The sequence below is a fragment of the Triticum urartu genome, chromosome 1 (assembly GCF_003073215.2).
Source record: "Triticum urartu cultivar G1812 chromosome 1, Tu2.1, whole genome shotgun sequence".
NCBI lineage: Eukaryota > Viridiplantae > Streptophyta > Magnoliopsida > Poales > Poaceae > Triticum > Triticum urartu.
In genome coordinates this window covers 242,459,920-242,470,171 of record NC_053022.1, presented here as the reverse complement: position 1 = coordinate 242,470,171, position 10,252 = coordinate 242,459,920, and positions in this window count along the sequence as shown.

Genomic DNA, 10,252 nt, shown 5'->3' with positions numbered 1-10,252 from the left:
GGAGTTGATACGTCTCCGTCGTATCTACTTTTCCAAACACTTTTGCCCTTGTTTTGGACTCTAACTTGTACGATTTGAATGGAACTAACCCGGACTGACGCTGTTTTCAGCAGAATTGCCATGGTGTTGTTTTATGTGCAGAAAACAAATATTCTCGGAATGACCTGAAACTCCACGGAACATCTTAGAAAAAATAATAAAAAATCCGCACCAAAGATGAAGACCAGGGGGCCCACACCCTTCTCACGAGGGTGGAGGCGCCCCCCCTAGGGCGCGCCCCCTACCTCATGGGGCCCCTGGATGCCCTCCGACGCGAACTCCAACTCTATATATCTGCTTTCGGAGAGAAAAAAACAAGAGAGAAGAAATCATTGCATTTTACGATACAGAGCTGCCGCCAAGCCCTAAAACCTCTCGGGAGGGCTGATGTGGAGTCCGTTCGGGGCTCCGGAGAGGGGGATTCATCGCCGTCGTCATCATCAACCATCCTCCATCACCAATTTCATGATGCTCACCGCCGTGCGTGAGTAATTCCATCGTAGGCTTGCTGGACGGTGATGGGTTGGATGAGATTTATCATGTAATCGAGTTAGTTTTGTTAGGGTTTGATCCCTAGTATCCACTATGTTCTGAGATTGATGTTGCTATGACTTTGCTATGCTTAATGCTTGTCACTAGGGCCCGAGTGCCATGATTTCAGATCTGGACCTATTATGTTTCCATGAATATATGTGAGTTCTTGATCCTATCTTGCAAGTCTATAGTCACCTACTATGTGTTATGATCCGGCAACCCCGAAGTGACAATAATCGGGACCACTCCCGGTGATGACCATAGTTTGAGGAGTTCATGTATTCACTGTGTGCTAATGCTTTGTTCCGGTTCTCTATTAAAAGGAGGCCTTAATATCCCTTAGTTTCTAATAGGACCCCGCTGCCACGGGAGGGTAGGACAAAAGATGTCATGCAAGTTCTTTTCCATAAGCACGTATGACTATATACGGAATACATGCCTACATTACATTGATGAATTGGAGCTAGTTCTGTGTCACCCTATGTTATGACTGTTACATGATGAACCGCATCCGGCATAATTATCCATCACTGATTCGGTGCCTACGAGTTTTCCATATACTGGTTTACGCTTATTTACTTTCCCCTGCTACTGTTACAATCACTACAAAATACCAAAAACATTACTTTTGCTGTCTTTACTTTTGTCGCCGCTACCACCACTATCATATTACTTTGCTACTAAACACTTTGCTACAGATACTAAGTTTCCAGGTGTGGCTGAATTGACAACTCAACTGCTAATACTTGAGAATATTCTTTGGCTCCCCTTGTGTCGAATCAATAAATTTGGGTTGAATACTCTACGCTCGAAAGCTGTTGCGGTCCCCTATACTTGTGGGTTATCACTCGTGAAGGCCAAGATTACCAATGCAGTCATTAAACATTTGCATCTATGCAAAGTTGACATGCGCATTGCTCTAGTCCTCCATGAAGCGGAGGAGGTTAAAATCGCCCCCGACAACCACGGGGAGGGAAGCGGCCGAAACCTTCCGGCGAAGCTCCTCAATGAAGGCGGCAGACCTACTATGGTCTGTTGGGCCGCAGACAATGATATCCTCCCACTTGAAGTTAAGGGCCCGGTCAAAAAGCTCCATGCTCACAAAGAACTTTCCCTGGTCCATACTACCCACCTCGAAGGTGGCATCCTTTATGATGGGGAACGTAGCATGCAATTTCAAAAAAATTCCTACGATCAGGTAAGATCTATCTAGGAGATGCATAGCAACGAGAGGGGGAGAGTGTGTCCACATACCCACATAGACCGAAAGCGGAAGCGTTAGTTTAACGTGGTTGATGTAGTAGAACGTCTTCTCGATTCAACCGATCAAGTACCAAATGTACGCCACCTCCGAGTTCTACACACGTTCAGCTCAATGACGTCCCTCAAACTCTTGATCCAACAAAGTGTCGAGGGGGAGTTTCATCATCACGACGGCATGGTGACGGTGATGGTGAAGTCATCCGCGCAGGGCTTCGCCTAAGCACTACGACAGTATGACCGCAGGAGTAAACGGTGGATGGGGCACCGTACACAGCTAAGAACAATTGATGTGCCTTAGAGGTGCCCCTGCCCTCATATATAAAGGAGGGAGAGGGGAGGAGGCCGGCCTAGGGGCGTGCCAAGTGGGGGGAATCCCACTTGGACTCCTAGTCCTATTCGCCCCTCCCCCCTTCCTTCTATCAGAGGAGGAAAGGGGGAAGGACAGGGAGAAGGAAAGGGGGGCCACGCCCCTCCCCTAGTACAATTCGGACTCCCCATGGGGGGGCGCATGCCACCCCCTTGTGGGCTGCCTTGCGTCCCTCCTATGGCACATATCTTCCCCCGGGGGGTTCCGGTAACGCCCCCCCCCCCCCCGTACTCCGATATGTACCCGATACATTCCGAAATACTTCTGGTGTCCGAATACTATCGTCCAATATATTAATCTTTACCTCTCGACCATTTCGAGACTCCTCGTCATGTCCGTGATATCATCCGAGACTCCAAACAATCTACGGTCACCAAAACACATAACTCATAATACAAATCGTCATCGAACGTTAGCGTGCGGACCCTACGGGTTCAAGAACTATGTAGACATGACCGAGACACATCTCCGATCAATAACCAACAGCGGAACCTGGATGCTCATATCAAAACACATAACTCATAATACAAATCGTCATCGAACGTTAAGCGTGCGGACCCTACGGGTTCAAGAACTATGTAGACATGACCGAGACACATCTCCGATCAATAACCAATAGCGGAACCTGGATGCTCATATTGGTTCCTACATATTCTACAAAGATCTTTATCGGTTAAACTGCAATAACAACATACATCATTCCCTTTGTCATCGGTATGTTACTTGCCCGAGATTCGATCGTCGGTATATTGGTAACTAGTTCAATCTCGTTACCGGCAAGTCTATTTACTCGTTCCCTAATGCATCATCACGTAACTAACTCATTAGTCACATTGCTTGCAAGGCTTATCATGATGTGCATTACCAAGATGGCCCAGAGATACCTCTGCGATACTCAGAGTGACAAATCCTAATCTCGATCTATGCCAACCCAACAAACACCTTCGTAGATACCTGTAGAGCATCTTTACAATCACCCGGTTATGTTGTGCCGTTTGATAGCACACACGGGATTCCTCCGGCATTCAGGAGTTGCATAATCTCATAGTCAAAGGAATATGTATAAGTCATGAAGATAGCAACAGCAATAAAACTTAACGATCATTATGCTAATCTAACGGATGGGTCTTGTCCATCACATCATTCTCCAAATGATGTGATCTTGTTCATCAAATGACAACACATGTCTATGGTTAGGAAACTTAACCATCTTTGATTAACGAGCAGGTCTAGTAGAGGCATACTAAGGACACTTTGTTTTATCTATGTATTCACACATGTATCAAGTTTCCGGTTAATACAATTCTAGCATGAATAATAAACATTTATCATTATAAGAGGAAATATAAATAACAACTTTATTATTGCCTCTAGGGCATATTTCCTTCAGTCTCCCATTTGCACTTGAGTCAATAATCTAGATTACATTGTAATGATTCTAACACCCATGGAGTGTTGGTGCTGATCAGGTTTTGCTTGTGGAAGAGGCTTAGTCAACGGGTCTGCAACATTCAGATCTGTCGGCGTCCTGGGAACGGGGGTACCCGGACTTGCCTACCCATGGCCCACGGCGTGGCTCCACCAGCGGTCTGGTGCGGCCCATCATCTGCAGCAACAACTCAAGACCCTTGCGAGGGGCCAAGCCTCGCGAGGCGGACGATGCCAAGACCCCACAGGGGGCAACCTCACTAGGCTGGCTCCTGAGGAGCGGAGATACCTATGCAAGGGGCACCTCGCGAGGTTCACGTGACGTGAGCCATGACGACCAAAGCCAGGCGGGAGCTAGCGGGCGCAGCGTACCAGTTTCCTTTTTGGTGCTAAAGAGGCAGGCGTAGGTGTGGAGTCCCGAGGCATCAGGCAAAGGTTTCCTTATCGGTGCAACGAGACCAACGCCAGGAGGACGGCAGGATGAAGGTCACCGCGGAGACCACAGTGGCGTCACTGAAGGAAATATGCCCTAGAGGCAATAATAAAGTTATAATTTATTTCCTTATATCATGATAAATGTTTATTGTTCATGCTAGAATTGTATTAACCAGAAACACAATGCATGTGTGAATACATAGACAAACAGATTGTCACTAGTATGCCTCTACTTGACTAGCTCGTTGATCAAAGATGGTTATGTTTCCTAATCATAGACATGAGTTGTCATTTGATTAACGGGGTCACGTCATTAGGAGAATGATGTGATTGACATGACCCATTCCGTTAGCTTAGCACCCGATCGTTTAGTATGTTGCTATTGCTTTCTTCATAACTTATACATGTTTCTATGACTATGAGATTATGCAACTCCCGTTTACCGGAGGAACACTTTGTGTGCTACCAAACGTCACGATGTAACTGGGTGATTATAAAGGTGCTCTACAGGTGTCTCCAAAGGTACTTGTTGGGTTGGCGTATTTCAAGATTAGGATTTGTCACTCTGATTGTCGGAGAGGTATCTCTGGGCCCTCTCGGTAATGCACATCACTTAAGCCTTGCAAGCATTGAAACTAATGAGTTAGTTGCGGGATGATGTATTACGGAATGAGTAAAGAGACTTGCCATTAACGAGATTGAACTAGGTATTGAGATACCGACGATCGAATCTCGGGCAAGTAACATACTGATGACAAAGGGAAAAACGTATGTTGTTATGCGGTCTGACCGATAAAAGATCTTCGTAGAATATGTGGGAGCCAATATGAGCATCCAGGTTCCGCTATTGGTTATTGACCGGAGACGTGTCTCGGTCATGTCTACATAGTTCTCGAACCCATAGGGTCCGCACGCTTAACGTTTCGATGATAGTTATATTATGAGTTTATATGTTTTGATGTACCGAAGGTTGTTCGGATTCCCGGATGTGATCACGGACATGACGAGGAGTCTCGAAATGGTCGAGACATGAAGATTGATATATTGGAAGCCTATGTTTGGACATCGGAAGTGTTCCGGGTGAAATCGGGATTTTACCGGAGTACCGGGAGGTTACCGGAACCCCCGGGGGACTAAATGGGCCTTAGTGGGCCTAGGTGGAAGAGAGGAGAGGTGGCTAGGGCTGGGCCCCCCCCCCCAGTCCAAATAGGACAAGGAGAGGGGGGCGCCCCCCTTCCTTCTTCTCCTCCACTCTTTCCCCCTCTCAAGTCCTAATCCAACTAGGAAAGGGGGGAGTCCTACTCCCGGTGGGAGTAGGACTCCTCCTGGCGCGCCTCCTCCCTGGCCGGCCGCACCCCCTTGCTCCTTTATATACGAGGGCAGGGGGCACCCCATGGACACAACAATTGATCGTTTGATCTTTTAGCCATGTGCGGGGCCCCCTCCACCATAGTCCACCTCGATAATACTGTAGCAGTGCTTAGGCAAAGCCCTGCGTTGGTAGAACATCAACATTGTCACCACGTCATCGTGCTGACGAAACTCTCCCTCAACACTCGGCTGGATCGGAGTTCGAGGGACGTCATCGGGCTGAATGTGTGCTGAACTCGAAGGTGTCGTATGTTCGGTACTTGACCGGTCGGATCGTGAAGACGTACGACTACATCAACCGCGTTATGCTAACGCTTCCACTTTCGGTCTGGGAGGGTACATGGACAACACTCTCCCCTCTCATTGCTATGCATCACCATGATCTTGCGTGTGCGTAGGAAATTTTTTGAAATTACTACGTTTCCCAACAGTGGCATCCGAGCCAGGTTTTTATGCGTAGATGTCATATGCACGAGTAGAACACAAGTGAGTTGTGGGTGAGATAAGTCATACTGCTTACCAGCATGTCATACTTTGGTTCGGCGGTATTGTTGGATGAAGCGGCCCGGACTGACATTACACGTACGCTTACACGAGACTGGTTCTACCGACGTGCTTTGCACACAGGTGGCTGGCGGGTGTCAGTTTCTCCAACTTTAGTAGAACCGAGTGTGGCTACGCCCGGTCCTTGCGAAGGTTAAAACAGCACCAACTTGACAAACTATCGTTGTGGTTTTGATGCGTAGGTAAGAACGGTTCTTGCTAAGCCCGTAGCAGCCACGTAAAACTTGCAACAACAATGTAGAGGATGTCTAACTTGTTTTTGCAGGGCATGTTGTGATGTGATATGGTCAAGACATGATGCTAAATTTTATTGTATGAGATGATCATGTTTTGTAACCAAGTTATCGGCAACTGGCAGGAGCCATATGGTTGTCGCTTTATTGTCTGCAATGCAATCGCCCTGTAATGCTTTACTTTATCACTAAGCGGTAGTGATAGTCGTAGAAGCATAAGTTTGGCGAGACGACAACGATGCTAAGATGGAGATCAAGGTGTCGCGCCGGTGACGATGGTGATCATGACGGTGCTTCGGAGATGGAGATCACAAGCACAAGATGATGATGGCCATATCATATCACTTATATTGATTGCATGTGATGTTTATCTTTTATGCATCTTATCTTGCTTTGATTGATGGTAGCATTATAAGATGATCTCTCACTAAATTTCAAGATAAAAAGTGTTCTCCCTGACTATGCACCGTTGCCAAAGTTTGTCGTGCCCAGACACCACGTGATGATCGGGTGTGATAAGCTCTACGTCCATCTACAACGGGTGCAAGCCAGTTTTGCACACGTAGAATACTCAGGTTAAACTTGACGAGCCTAGCATATGCAGATATGGCCTCGGAACACTGAGACCGAAAGGTCGAGCGTGAATCATATAGTAGATATGATCAACATAGTGATGTTCACCATTGAAAACTACTCCATTTCACATGATGATCGGTTATGGTTTAGTTGATTTGGATCACGTGATCACTTAGAAGATTAGAGGGATGTCTTTCTAAGTGGGAGTTCTTAAGTAATATGATTAACTGAACTTAAATTTATCATTAACTTAGTACCTGACAGTATCTTGCTTGTCTATGTTTGAATGTAGATAGATGGCCTGTGCTGTTGTTCCGTTGAATTTTAATGCGTTCCTTGAGAAAGCAAAGTTGAAAGATGATGGTAGCAATTACACGGACTGGGTCCGTAACTTGAGGATTATCCTCATTGCTGCACAGAAGAGTTACGTCCTGGAAGCACCGCTGGGTGTACCACCTGCGCCAGCAACTGCAGACATTGTGAATGCCTGGTAGTCGTGTGTTGATGACTACTCGATAGTTCAATGTGCCATGCTTTATGGCTTAGAACCAGGACTTCAATGACGTTTTGAACGTCACGGAGCATATGAGATGTTCCAGGAGTTGAAGTTAATATTTCAAAAGAATGCCCGGATTGAGAGATATGAAGTCTCCAATAAGTTCTATGGCTGCAAGATGGAGGAGAATAGTTCTGTCAATGAGCATATACTCAAGATGTCTGGGTACTGCAATCACTTGATTCAACTGGGAGTTAATCTTCCAGATGATAGCGTCATTGATAGAATTCTCCAATCACTTCCACCAAGCTACAAGAGCTTCGTGATGAACTATAATATGCAAGGGATGGATAAGACAATTCCCGAGCTCTTCGCAATGCTAAAAGCTGTGGAGGTAGAAATCAAGAAGGAGCATCAAGTGTTGATGGTCAGTAAGACCACCAGTTTCAAGAAGAAGGGCAAAGGGAAGAAGAAGGGGAACTCCAAGAAGAACAGCAAGCAAGTTGCTGCTCAGGAGAAGAAACCCAAATCTGGACCTAAGCCTGAAACAGAGTGGTTCTACTACAAGCAGACTGGTCACTGGAAGCGGAACTGCCCCAAGTATTTGGCGGATAAGAAGGATGGCAAGGTGAACAAAGGTATAGGTGATATACATGTTATTGATGTATACCTTACTAGAGCTCTAAGTAGCACCTAGGTATTTGATACTGGTTCTGTTGCTAATATTTGCGACTCGAAACAGGGACTACGGATTAAGCGAACACTGGCATAGGACGAGGTGATGATGCACGTGGGAAATGGTTCCAAAGTCGATGTGATCTCGGTCGGCACGCTACCTCTACATCTACCTTCGGGATTAGTATTAGACCTAAATAATTGTTATTTGGTGCCAGTGTTGAGCATGAACATTATATCTGGATCTTGTTTGATGCGAGACGGTTATTCATTTAAATCAGAGAATAATGGTTGTTCTATTTATATGAGTAATATCTTTTATGGTCATGCACCCTTGAAGAGTGGTCTATTTTTGATGAATCTCGATAGTCATAATGTTGAAGCCAAAAGATGCAGAGTTGGTAATGATAGTGCAACTTATTTGTGGCACTGCCGTTTAGGTCATATCGGTGTAAAGCGCATGAAGAAACTCCATACTGATGGACTTTTGGAACCACTTGATTATGAATCACTTGGTACTTGCGAACCGTGCCTCATGGGAAAGATGACTAAAACGTTGTTCTCCAGAACTATGGAGAGAGCAACAGATTTGTTGGAAATCATACATACAGATGTATGTGGTCCGATGAATGTTGAGGCTCGTGGAGGATATCGTTATTTTCTCACCTTCACAGATGATTTAAGCAGATATGGGTATATCTACTTAATGAATCATAAGTCTGAAACATTTGAAAAGTTCAAAGAATTTCAGAGTGAAGTTGAAAATCATCGTAACAAGAAAATAAAGTTTCTACGATCTGATCGTGGAGGAGAATATTTGAGTTATGAGTTTGGTCTACATTTGAAACAATGCGGAATAGTTTCACAACTCACGCCACCCGGAACACCATAGCGTAATGGTGTGTCTAAATGTCGTAATCGTACTTCACTAGATATGGTGCGATCTATGATGTCTCCTACAGATTTACCGCTATCATTTTGGGGTTATGCTTTAGAGATAGCCGCATTCACATTAAATAGGGCACCATCGAAATCCGTTGAGATGACGCCTTATGAACTGTGGTTTGGCAAGAAACCAAAGTTGTCGTTTCTGAAAGTTTGGGGCTGCGATGCTTATGTGAAAAAGATTCAACCTGATAAGCTCGAACCCAAATCAGAGAAATGTGTCTTCATAGGATACCCAAAGGAGACTGTTGGGTATACCTTCTATCACAGATCCGAAGGCAAGACATTCGTTGCTAAGAATGGATCCTTTCTAGAGAAGGAGTTTCTCTCGAAAGAAGTGAGTGGGAGGAAAGTAGAACTTGATGAGGTAACTATACCTGCTCCTCTATTGGAAAGTTGTTCATCACAGAAACCGGTTTCTGTGACGCCAACACCAATTAGTGAGGAAGTTAATGATGATGATCATGGAACTTCAGATCAAGTTTCTACTGAACCTCGTAGATCAACAAGGGTAAGATCCGCACCAGAGTGGTACGGTAATCCTGTTCTGGAAGTCATGCTACTAGATCATGATGAACCTACGAACTATGAAGAAGCGATGGTGAGCCCTGATTCCGCAAAATGGCTTGAGGCCATGAAATCTGAGATGGGATCCATGTATGAAAACAAAGTGTGGACTTTGGTTGACTTGCTCGATGATCGGCAAGCAATTGAGAATAAATGGATCTTCAAGAAGAAGACTGACGCTGACAGTAATGTTACTGTCTACAAAGCTCGACTTGTTGCGAAAGGTTTCCGACAAGTTCAAGGGATTGACTACGATGAGACTTTCTCACCCGTAGCGATGCATAAGTCTGTCCGAATCATGTTAGCAACTGCCGCATTTTATGATTATGAAATTCGGCAAATGGATGTCAAAACTGCATTCCTGAATGGATTTCTGGAAGAAGGGTTGTATATGATGCAACCGGAAGGTTTTGTCGATCCAAAGGGAGCTAACAAAGTGTGCAAGCTCCAGTGATCCATTAATGGACTGGTGCAAGCCTCTCGGAGTTGGAATAAATGCTTTGATAGTGTGATCAAAGCATTTGGTTTTGTATACACTTTTGGAGAAGCCTGTATTTACAAAAAGGTGAGTGGGAGCTCTGTAGCATTTCTGATATTATATGTGGATGACATATTACTGATTGGAAATGATATAGAATTTCTGGATAGCATAAAGGGATACTTGAATAAGAGTTTTTCAATGAAAGACCTCGGTGAAGCTGCTTACATATTGGGCATCAAGATCTATAGAGATAGATCAAGACGCTTAATTGGACTTTC